The sequence below is a fragment of the Hypanus sabinus genome, chromosome 4 (genome assembly GCF_030144855.1).
Source record: "Hypanus sabinus isolate sHypSab1 chromosome 4, sHypSab1.hap1, whole genome shotgun sequence".
Lineage (NCBI taxonomy): Eukaryota > Metazoa > Chordata > Chondrichthyes > Myliobatiformes > Dasyatidae > Hypanus > Hypanus sabinus.
In genome coordinates this window covers 127556438-127569004 of record NC_082709.1, presented here as the reverse complement: position 1 = coordinate 127569004, position 12567 = coordinate 127556438, and the positions used below count along the sequence as shown (strand labels likewise).

Sequence of the window (12567 nt, the reverse complement as noted above, 5' to 3'; positions counted from 1 at the left end):
TAACTGGAGTGGGAGGTGAAGAAATTAAGTATTAAAGAGTGCTTACCTAAGTTAGGTTCCAACTGAAAGTAAGAAACCTGATGAAACAAGCAAGTTAAAATACAGTGCTGTATATGTTAGTAGACTCCACGGTGCAGGTCAAGATTTCTCCACACATTTGCTATCTCACACTAATATTGCAATCAAGACATTTTGGTTGACACAGAAGCCAAGGGACACATCGGGCAGTGTTTGAATAAATCTTCTGGAGGTTTCACAAATGTCACATCAATTTAAAGCAATGGATGCAAGGTGCAGATGACTGATGGCATATGCATTTCATACACTAGAAATAAGAAAAACTACCAAGACTTTTAGACCAAAATCAACTATGTCCGTAAATGAGGGTTACAAAAATTGGGTACGTTACTCTCCCAATGTGATTACAATATTGAATAATCTATTTGAAAACAGAACACCATGGCTGATGCTCTCTTGAGGATTCCATTTGAACAGGGGAAGGTCAATACAGAGTAAGGTGTTTAGAATGCAAGTAAATATCGATGATTTTGAAGTTATGGCAGAAGAAATTGCAAGAGTTATGCTTCAAAATTTAATTTTCTGCCAAGTATATAAATATCCCTCTTGTGAAGTGAATGACTTTGGTACAGGTATGAGCAATGGCATTTCGCCATTTCTGAGGGAGCCATAAACTGTTCTTAAATCTATGGGGCCACCAAGTAATCACCTCAGAGTGCTGCAAGCATACATAGTTGGTGAACTCTGTACTAAACAACTAGGCATGGCACAAATTAAGACAATTATTGCAGGTTAGTCTAGGAGTATAAAGATGAGGTCACCTCATGTTAGGGTTCCAAGATTGTTGAATCCAGTTAAACTTTTAACAAATATTCTTTGCTCAACTTTTTGTGGGAAATTTGAACCAGTTTCCAGTTCTTGATGTAAATTGTAAGCAGTATTCACTTTGAAGTTAAAGGCACAGGCTGCTAGCCCACAGAAGGCAACTTCTTGTCTGCGTCAGCCAAACGCGAGACAAATGGGGTCATGTCACTTTGCACATCAAATATGCTTATAAGTCAGGATGTTTGTGTACTCAGATGGTTAGCCTTTACTGCATCAATTTTGGACGTTTGGGATCTCTGTCATAAGAAGCTTTTAAGATCATCCGTGTTAATTACTTTGTCCCAGTAAAGGTATCTGCAAAACATTACATGCAGATGATGTCATCTAGTAGAAAATAATGTAAATATCTGAAGCATTGGGGATTGTTAGGAATAACAAGGAGAACGACAGAAAGATGAGGTTACAGAAAGAAGAACTAGAGTTCATTCTGCAGACTACATTTTCTGTGACAGACGACTTGTTCATCTGAAACTCATTGCTATGTTCTCCTAATTCATAAGAATTTTACTTGTGTTTGCAAACCTTTGTAGTTTGTAAATCTTTTGTAATTTGGAAATCTTTTTATAAATCAGAAATCGTCTGAGTGTTAAATCTGTGTTAAGAGATATTTGTCTACATTTAAATGTCTATCATTAAAAAAACTGTATATAAAAAAAAAACTTCATTATCTGGAAGCAGTATCTCCTCCTTGGTAGGGAGGGGGATCCACCACTCAAGCAGTGGGTATTAGCAGCTAGAACCCACCACAGAGACGAGACACAGTAGGAAGCTCGTCCTTGAAGAGTAGCTGGATACAACATAACTTCTCTATTTTGAGGGCACCAGCAGATATCTGCATCTGATAGAGCTCAAAATTTTCTTTTGAGTTTAGGGCTTTCTGAACAGGGAACCAAATACCATCACATTGTCAAATCGTAGGCACTTCTGCAATCATAATCAGAAAAAATAGTTGATCAGTAAGAGAAAGAAATTTATCTGTAAAATGTCTTCAATCCTCTCAGCAAACAAATCAATCCAAGATGAGCGGGTGCTCTCTTGTTTACATTTTATTTCTAATTATTCAAATGAGCATTTGATTTCTTTCCATTCTTCATAAATTTAAGATCCTCAAAAAGTCTACAGCTCCTTTTCGCAATCAGTTAAATGCATCTTACACTGGCTGCTGGTCAAAGGTTTTAAAATTCTCATTCTTGTTATGGAACTTTTCCCTTTATCCTCACTGTTACATTTTTCAAGCTTAAAATCTGCCAAGGTATTGGATTGTTCTGGCTTCTTGCTTCTTGTGCACCTCCAGTTTATTACTCTACACTTGTCAGCTATGTCTTTATTGACCAGCCTCCTAAGCTCTGCAATCTCTTCCTGAGTTTCTTTTGCCTCTCTAGTTCAGTTGTACTTTAAGCTAAATTCTGAATAGTCTGTAATTGACTCTGGTGGATTTGTTGTACTTATCTGGGACATAATGTAGTTGAACAATTTTCCCATTTTTTTTAGGTGGAGGTTGGTGTTTTAAATGTACTGGTACATCCTGGCTAGAGCTACAGCTAGTTCTAGAGAGAACATCTTCTGTGCCACAGCCAGGCTGTTATCTGGTCCCACAATCTTTGCATTATTCCGTTATTCCCAGCCATGGCTTCATATGCTTCAGCCTTAACAATATGAGGTTGATAGATATGTTCAAGGAGCCACCTCCTCTTGTTAGTTCTGGCAACTGCTATTCACAATCAAATGTGGTAAAAGTGAAAAAAATGCTGATCTAATCTGTTGGTGTGGGAATCATTAGCTTTGTTATTGCACCTAGTATGCACATAATCCCAAATTACTGTTTTACTAGTTGGTATCTCATTGAGGTTAGAGATGGCAGTGGAATGTTTTTTCTGTTGCTGCTGCTGCTTGTCCATAGTTCATTATGGATGCTCATTACTGAGGAAAAGCTTATTGTGATCTATCTCTATGTAACAGGAGGTTCAAGATTCAAGATAGCTTATATACATAGATTTATTGTATGTCCATAAAGTGATGCTTGGCATAGGAATGCCTGTACTGATAGGAAATGTTATGTTGTGGTGGTGGGGGTTGTGCTGGGGTGGGTTAGTGGATGGAGGTGTTGATCTGCTTGGGAAAAATAACTGTTTTAGAGCCTGAAGGTCCTGGATGCCAAGACCTTCGGGGGGGGGGGGGGGGGGAGGGGAGTGAGTGTTGCGAGTTCTCCTCATGTCAATAACCATCTCTTTTGTCTTAATGACACTAAGGAAGAAGTTATTTTCTTGGCATCTGGCCTTGAGCTCATCCAACTCATCTCTGTAGGCTATCTTATCATAGTTGATAACGAGCCCTACTACCATTGCGTCACTGGCAAACTTGACAATTTAATTACTCAGGTGTTTGGCCATGCAGTCATGTGAACAGAATGCACAGCGGTAAACTCAGAACGTTGTCCTGGGGGGGGGGGCACCCGTGTTCAGGATGATGGGGAGGGATGTGTTGTTGACCACTCTGCCTTTCTGAGGTTAGGAAGTCCAATGCCAAGTTGCACGGTACTCTACTCAGAACGAGGAATAGGAGTTTGCTCACCAAGGTCTGTGGGACTGTTGTGTATTTAATATTTCAGTAATATTTGAGTATTCTTGTATACATATTGTTTGATTAAGCATTCTTGTTTAAGTAATTCATTATGGGTTATATGCATAAATTCATGAATTACAAATGATTTCATGCTACCACGTGATATGTGCACTCCTAGCTTAGAGTAAAACATGGAGGTGGACTCACATTTTGGACTCCCATGTCTTCCTTTGAATGAGTTTAATGTTTTGAAGTTACAAAACATAACAGTAGTGATGAGGTATTTTTAAAACAAACCTGAGACAACTGTTGAAGCACAGCAAGACATTCGAACTAATAAAGGTGCAGCAAGAAATGACAAGAGAAAGATCGGCACAGCACAGCATGTGCAGAGACAGTCAAGTTAAAAAAAAAGCAGTAAAGAGAGGAATTCATAGGTTCATAAAAAGAGTGAATACTGGGTGATAATAACCATAAAGAGCAGAAATAGTTAGCTACATCAAAATGATTTGTACATTTGATTCCACAAGAGATAGCTGGTTCATGAATAGTAAGCTAATTGAACAGTATTTTGAAGCAAATTAACTAGCCAATGAGAAATGAGTACCAATTTTGCTTCAAAATTTGACTGCTCCAACCAAAGGAGCAGAAATATGCTTTGCTGAAATATTCAAAGTAATGTAGGAACATCTAGAAGCCATTGTTGATTACAGAAGCAGGATCAAAAGGAAGGGGAGTCCATTTTAGTGTACATTGCTGAATTGAAGAAGTTGTCTAAGCATTGTCAGTTTGGTAATGGGATTAATGATGCACTCCCAAATTGTTTATTTTATGGAATCTTACAAGAAAGCATTCAAAAACAGCTCCTAACTGAAGCACAGCTTACATTTAAGAGTAGCTGAAATTGCTGTATCAATGGAAACAGCAGACAGAGATGCAAGTGAGTTGCAGTCAAGAATAAAAGTCAGCGTGAACAAAATTGCAGGTCTAGACAGAAACCAGCTTGGACAAAGAAAATGGGTTATTGTTGTGGCAGGGGCACACATACAATAGACCAATACAGATTTAAAGGCTAAACTTGCAGAAAATACACCAAAAAGCATTTGGACAGACAGAAGTAAATGAACTGCACAGGGACAAGAAAAAAATAAAAAGGCAAGTTGCAATTTCAAAAAGAGAACTAATCTGCAGCCGTTGATGAAAAATCTTATAATGATGAGAGTGATGCAGACTGGTACCCTTGAGATTTTCAATATGAAAACCAATAATAGACAAGCAATATGGCTTATTCAAGAAGTGAACGGCAAATTAATTAAAATGGAATTGCACGCTGGTTCAGCTATTTCAGTCATTCCACAAAATGAGTTTGAATGGCATTTCAAAGATACTGATCTGAAGAATGCAGATATCTAACCGAGAACTACTGGAGAAAAGATAATTCTGTTGGAATGGCAGTGCAATACAACAACAAACAATATTGAGCTTATATTTGGTAAAAAAAAACTGGAGGACCAGCATTGTGGGGACGCAAGAGGCTGAGACAACTACAACTTGATTGGAGATTCTTCCACAATTTGCATGCCACATCCTGAACAATAAAGTCAATTGAAAGCAATTTAAGAAAAGTACTACTGGATAATGCCAGAACTGTCTCCGTGCTGAATATCATGAACCATTGCTCAAAAGAGGGCAAACAGGTGTTGGTGCCAACTTCTAAGCCTCTGGTTGGAAAACATATTGGACTAATGAAGGACCATGCTGCTCAGAGAAATTGTGAAAGTGACAAAAGCAGTGGACCAACTAAAACAGCTTTTGTAAGCGATGTATCTGAGAAAGATCCTAATATGCTAGTCAGGCAGTTACTTGTGAAATGAGGCCTGATTTTAAAATGGAGGAGATTTCAAGGAACTTCAGGAAAGCTGCAAGCATTGGCTTTTGTAAGTAGAAAGAGCCAGAATCTGCTCTGCATGTATTAAAATAATTGCATGAACTTCAAGTGAGAGACAAAAAGCTGCTTGTAAAAGTAGATGCAAAGACCAAAGACCAGCTGGATGAATTGAAGGCCAAAAAGAAAGGAGTCAAATGAAACACAAAAACAGAGAATTCATCAGCTGGTGTTGTGAATGAGGAAATCAAGAGGAGAGATCAGATCATAAACAGAGCAACAGAGGGATTAATAAGAAAATACTCCAGTAAGTTAAATGCACCTTCCAAAACTAGAAGATACACAAACTAGAAGAAGAAAGGTGGCTACAACTGTCACAACTACTTCCTGCAGTCTCAGAGTCAGCTCCTATAACCACCAAGGAAGAGGCCCCAGATCATCAGATTGCTTTCACAGCCACAAGTCGCACCTGTCAAGTAGAGTGATCCCCCTTGTCAGGAAAGTCTTTATCTCACGAGAGTAAGAAAGCCTACACAGCAATTAAATCTTTAGGCCTGAAGGGCCAATTTAAATTTACTATATTCTGGATGTCTGTATTTAGTAGTTGTAATATACAGTATACTGTGTATTTAGTTGAGATGCATTCACTATTGAGTTGGAGTTTATAGCTAGGTAAGGAGAAGTGTGTATTTAATATATCAGTAATTATAGAATAGTAGTACAGCACATTACAGGCCCTTTGGCCCACAATGTTATGCTGACCCTCAAACCCTGCCTCCCATATAACCCCCTACCTTAAATTCCTCCATATACCTGTCTAGTAGTCTCTTAAACTTCACTAGTGTATCTGCCTCCACCACTGACCCAGGCAGTGCATTCCACGCACCAACCACTCTCTAAGTGAAAAACCTTCCTCTAATGTTCCCCTTGAACTTCCCTCCCCTTACCTTAAAGCCACATCCTCTTGAACTGAGCAGTGGTGCCCTGGGGAAGAGGCGCTGGCTGTCCACTCTGTCTATTCCTCTTAATATCTTGTACACCTCTATCATGTCTCCTCTCATCCTCCTTTTCTCCAAAGAGTAAAGCCCTAGCTCCTTTAATCTCTGATCATAAACCATACTGTCTAAACCAGGCAGCATCATGGAAAATCTCCTCTGTACCCTTTCCAATGCTTCCACATCCTTCCTATAGTGAGGTGACCAGAAAAGGACGCAGTACTCCAAGTGTGCCCTAACCAGAGTTTACATCATTACATCGCGTCTCTTCGTCTCTTAAACTCTATCCCTCGACTTATGAAAGCTAACACCCCATAAGCTTTCTTAACTACCCTATCTACCTGTGAGGCAACTTTCAGGGATCTGTGGACATGTACCCCCAGATCCCTCTGCTCCTCCACACTATCAAGTATCCTGCTATTTACTTTGTACTCTGCCTTGGAGTTTGTCCTTCCAAAGTGTACTACCTCACACTTCTCCAGGTTGAACTCCATCTGCCACTTCTCAGCCCACTTCTGCATCCTATTAATGTCTCTCTGCAATCTTTGACAATCCTCTACACTATCTGCAACACCACCAACCTTTGAGTCATCCACAAACTTGCCAACCCACCCTTCTACCCCCACATCCAGGTTGTTAATAAAAATCACAAAAAGTAGAGGTCCCAGAACAGATCCTTGTGGGACACCACTAGTCACCACCCTCCAATCTGAATATACTCCCTCCACCACAACCCTCTGCCTTCTGCAGGCAAGCCAATTCTGAATCCACCTGGCCAAACTTCCCTGGATCCCATGCCTTCTGACTTTCTGAATAAGCCTACCATGTGGAACCTTGTCAAATGCCTTACTAAAATCCATGTAGATCACATCCACTACGCTACCCTCATCTATATGCTTGGTCACCTCCTCAAAGAACTCTATTAGGCTTGTTAGACATGATCTGCCCTTCACAAAGCTATGCTGACTGTCCCTGATTCTCTAAATGCCCATAGATCCTATCTGTAAGAATCTTTTCCAACAGTTTTCCCACCACAGACGTAAGGCTCACTGGTCTATAATTACCTGGACTATCCCTACTACTTTTTTTGAACAAGGGGACAACATTCACCTCCCTCCAATCCTCCAGTACCATTCCCATGGACAACAGGGACATAAAGATCCTAGCCAGAGACTCAGCAATCTCGTCCCTTGCCTCGTGGAGCAGCCTGGGGAATATTCCGTCAGGCCCAGGTACTTATCTGGCCTAATGTATTTTAAAAACTCCAACACCTCCTCTCCCTTAATATCAACATGCTCCAGAACATCAACCTCACTCATATTGTCCTCAACGTCATCAAGTTCCCTTTCATTGGTGAATACCGAAGAGAAGTATTCATTGAGGACCTCGCTCACTTCCACAGCCTCCTGGCACATCTTCCCACTTTTATCTCTAATCGGTCATACCTTCACTCCTGTCATCCTTTTGTTCTTCACATAATTGAAGAATGCCTTGGGGTTTTCCTTTACCCTACTCGCCAAGTCCTTCTCATGCCCCCCTTCTTGCTCTTCTCAGCTCCTTCTTAAGCTCCTTTCTTGCTACCCTATATTCCTCAATAGACCCATCTGATCCTTGCTTCCTAAACCTCATGTATGCTGCCTTCTTCCACCAGACTAGATAATATTTGAGTAACCTAGTATACATTGTTTGATTAAGCATTCTTGTTTTAAATAAATCATTATGGATTATACGTATAAATTTGTTAATTGTATATGTCATCACACCACCACGTGAGATGTGTATGCCTCACTTAAAGTAAAACATGAAGTTAGACACAGATTTCAGACTTACATATCTTGCTTTGAATTAGTTTAATGCTTTGAAGTTACAAAACATAACAGGGATAAAAATGTTGAACACTGCACTGAAATCCAGAAACAGCATTCTGGCATAAGTGTCCTTGTTTTCTAGGTTGTGCTGCAGATGATGAAATATGGACTTGGTATAAAGATGGACTTAGACTTGGCAAAAGCTTTACGGTGGACATTACAACTAAAGCAACAGATAGGTTATGTGAATGAAGTCGAACAGAGTTATGCTTCAGGGGGTGACACAACAGAACTGCAGCTCCAGTAGTCTGGTCACAAACAAGAGAAAATCAGAATTTTTTCTTCAGTCCTGCTGAAGGGTCTCAGCCCAAAATGCTGACTTTTCCATAGATGCTGCCTGATCTGCTGAGTTTCTCCAGCATTTTGTGTGAGTTGCTCCAGTAACCCAAGTTTAATCCTGACCTCCCATGCTCTCTGTATGGAGCTTGTCCTGTGACTGTGTGTGGATGCTTCAGGTTCTCCAGTCCAGGTGAAGGGTTTCAATCCAAAATGTCAACTCTCCATTTTCCTTCATAGATGCTGTACAACCTGCTAAATTCCTCCTGTATTTTGTGTGTTGCTCCCAAAGATATGTTGATCAATAGGTTAATTGACCACTGTAAGTGCAATAAAAGAATTAAATGAGCATTAATGGGCATAGGCACAGAGAAATGCATGGAAAAAGGGAAATGATGGAATTGCTCTGAGAGCTAGCATAGACTCAATGGCTGAATGGTTTTCTTTCATATCGTGAAGAAATATAGATCATGTTGTAAAATGGTTAGTCTGATAACTAATTGACATAGATAGATTGAAGCACTGGAGCAAGATGGCGGCGTGACGTGGTTTGCAGCGGCCTCTCCAGAGTTGATATCTGTTATTTGTTAAGCCAGGATGCCATGCACAATCCTAACCTGATGAAAAACGGATGTGGGAGCACAGAGAAACATCTGGAAATCTCGAGGAAGGCCTTCTCCGTTGCTGCTGCTATTGTGAGGTCCAGGTTTCTGCTGAGAAGAACAGGCCCCCAGTCCTCGGGGTCACATTGCCGGTGGCCATTGGTGGGGGTGTCGTAGTGCGCTCGGCAGAGGATGGTGCTCAGAGAGGCTGTGCCGGAGGGGATGGTTGGAGGCTCGGAGGTTCGACAGCAGACTTAGAGTCCACTGTGGTCAAGGCGCTTTCACTGTGTGCTGCGTCTGCAAGGCTGGGTCTGATGGAGCTTTCATTGTGTGCTGTGTCTGCGAGGCTGAGTTCGGCGGTGCCTTGGAAGTCCATAGCGGGGGTGTTTCCTTCTTCTGCCTGCGTGGGATGACGAGTCTATTGGGACCCTGAGGACTTGTGGAAACTGTGTGGTGGTTTCTTTTGAACTTATAGTCTTCTAACATCTTTGGACTATTTTTACTGTGCCCATGGTCTGTTTTTTTTTATCAATTATGGTATTGTCTGCACTGTTGTAACTATATGTTAACTATAACTATATGTAACTATGTGGCTTTGTGTAGCTTTAGTTTTTGGTTTGTTGGGTGGTAGAGTTGGTCTCCTGACTTGGTGTGTCTGGGTAGTCTTGTTTTGTCTGGTGGGTTTGGAACTCCTTTCTGGGGAATGCGCTAAAATGGTAGCACAATATTAATACGCAGCAGCCTCTCCGTACTCTGGATCTGGGGATTGCCAAATGTTATGTGGATTTCTGGTGTAGTTTGTTTGGTCATGTGCTTTTGTAATATCATTCTGGAGTTACGTTGTCTCATTTTTTAACTGCATTGCATTTGTGGTTTCTAAATGTCAATAAACTGAAATTGAACTGAACTGAACATTTTGGAAGATAAGTCTTTCAAACCTTTACCTAGCTCTATTAGGAATAGTACTATCACTGAAAGAGCCCCTGAAAATGAGCCTACAGACTGTGTAGCAGGTTCAGCACTGAGGTAACTGAATCCATCCACATCAGTCCAAGAGCCTGATGGTTGTAGGGCAACAGCTGTTCATGAACTTGGACCCAAAACTCTTGTACTTCCCACCAAATGCTAGTTATGAGAAGAGAGAAAGACAAGTCAAACACAGGCAGATGGGGTGGGCTCAGGTGGGAGACCTTAGCTGGCATGGAGTAGTGGGGCTGAACACCAGTTTGTTTTTTGCTTAATGTTTAATCTGGCTTGAAGTCCACTCCTGTGTATGGCCAACCTTCATCTGCTTCAAGGTGCCGTATCTGCATCACTGAGTCAAGTTCGCCAAATCCTCTAGAAGATCATAAAATTACTAGTTCAGGTCGATGGTTCAAAAATACATTTCTTAAAGGGAAATTACAGGTTATGGATTGCAGTGATCATAGTTCAGAAGAAGTATGTCATAAAATATCTATTGGTCTTGTGAGCTGCCCACAAAATGTCACCATATATTTTCAGTGCCATCTTGGAAGAGTTTGGCACACTCCAAGCTACAAATCTGTGGCTGAGTCATTCTGTGTGACAGCTTTCCCATTTTAGTCACCAGCTCCCAGATAGTTGGAAGAAGAACAATATGAGGTTACATAGACTGGAACTGAAATTGCCTTGTTCAAATTCCCAAGGAAAATTCAAGTGTTAGGTGATTTTATTAATTATGTAAAGTAAGACCATAAAATTCCAGAGCAGAATTAGACCATACAGACCACTGAGTCTGCTTCACAATTCAGTCATGGCTGAGTTTTTTTATCAAGCCAGATCTTCACTCTTCTCTCCATAACCATTAATCCATTTCCAATCAAGAGTCTATCAATGATGGCCTCTAGAGTCCTCTATGGCAAGGAATTCCATAGATTCATTATCTGTGGCTGAAGAGATTCCTCGTCATCTCAGTTAGAAGGACATTCCTTTAATCTGAAGCTATGCCATCAGATTCTTGACTCTCCTCATGGAAACATCCTCTCTACATCCACTCTATCCAGTCCTTTCAGTATCCAGAAGATTTCAATGAGATCCTAGCTCATCCTTCTGAACTCCACTGAGTTTAGGCCCAAAGTCATCAAATGTTTCTCATACATTATGCCTTTTACTCCTGGAATCATTCTTATGAATCTCTTCTTGATCCTCTCTAGAGCCAGCACATTTTTCACAAAATTCTAAGTGCTATCTGACCAACGCTTTAAAAAGCCTGGGCAGTACATCCTCACACTTGTGTTCTAGTCTTTTTGAAATGAATGCTAACAGTGCATTTGCCTGTTTTACTACTGACTCGGTCTGCAAACTAACCAAAAGGAAATCCTGAACCAGAACTCTCAAATTCCTTTGTACCTCTGATCTCTGAATTTTTTCTCCATTTAGAAAACAGTTTGCACCTTTACTCTTCCTACCAAAGTGTGAAACCTCAGACTTTCCTGTTCTACATTCCATCTGCTACTTCTTTGCCCACACTCAAAACTATTATATTTAAGTTAACATTTTACTGTTTCTATTTGTTAACTTTATATTTTGCGTTTAATCAATTACAATTGAAAACATATAATAATTTTGAAAAACCATTGCTATGATTTTATTAGTTTTGTTACTAAATATCAGAGACATATAACATCTGTACAGAAAAGCCTTACAGATCTGACAGATTCATTCCTCTTCTAGCTTTGCCATCTGTTAAATATTGTCAGTATTGTTCCAGAATGGCGCCCAGTAGAATATTGCCTAAAACCTAGTCACCTCTGATGCTGCACTGTGCCTCAAAGGCTGTATCCTGGCAATGGAAGTCAGCTTGGTTAGGTCTCCAATCTAATTCTAATAGGTGCAGGCAGCCAGAGATTGTGTGTGGTGATTCATAGGCAATTAGCAACAGACCTCTCCTTCACTGTCTCCACTAACACAGGTGCACCATAAGGCTATGTGGTTAGCCCCTTCCTCTATTCACTTTACACTTACAACTGTGTGGCTAAGCACAGCTCTAAATGCCATATTCAAGTTTGCTGGCAATACCACTGTCACAGGCCAAATCAAAGGTGGTGATAAATCAGCATATGGAGGGGGGGGGGGGGGGAGATTTAAAATCTGGTTGAGTAGTGCGTAATAACAACCTCTTATTCAATGTCATCAAGTCCAAGGAACTGCTTATTGATGTCAGGTGGGGGAATCCAGAGGTCCATGAGCCAGTCCTCATCAGAGGATTGGAATTGGAGAAGGTCAGCAACTTAAAATTCCTCAGTGTTATCATCTTGGAGGACCTGTCCTGAGTCCAGCATGCAAGTACAATTCTGAAGAAAACACAGCAGTACCTTGACTTCCTTAGAAAGTAGTGGATAAGGCCCAGTCCATCACAGGCAAAGCCCCCCTCCCCCGCCACCATTAAGTATATCTACATGAAATGTTGTCACAGGAAAGCAGCATCCATCATCAAGGACCCACACCACCCATAG

General features: G+C 40.7%; 1 protein-coding gene across 1 annotated transcript in view; it reads right to left on the bottom strand.

The window, feature by feature from the left end:
- The window catches only part of LOC132393191 (cilia- and flagella-associated protein 47-like), a 595459-nt gene that overhangs the window by 114372 nt on the left and 468520 nt on the right, over positions 1-12567 (bottom strand). The window lies entirely within an intron of this gene.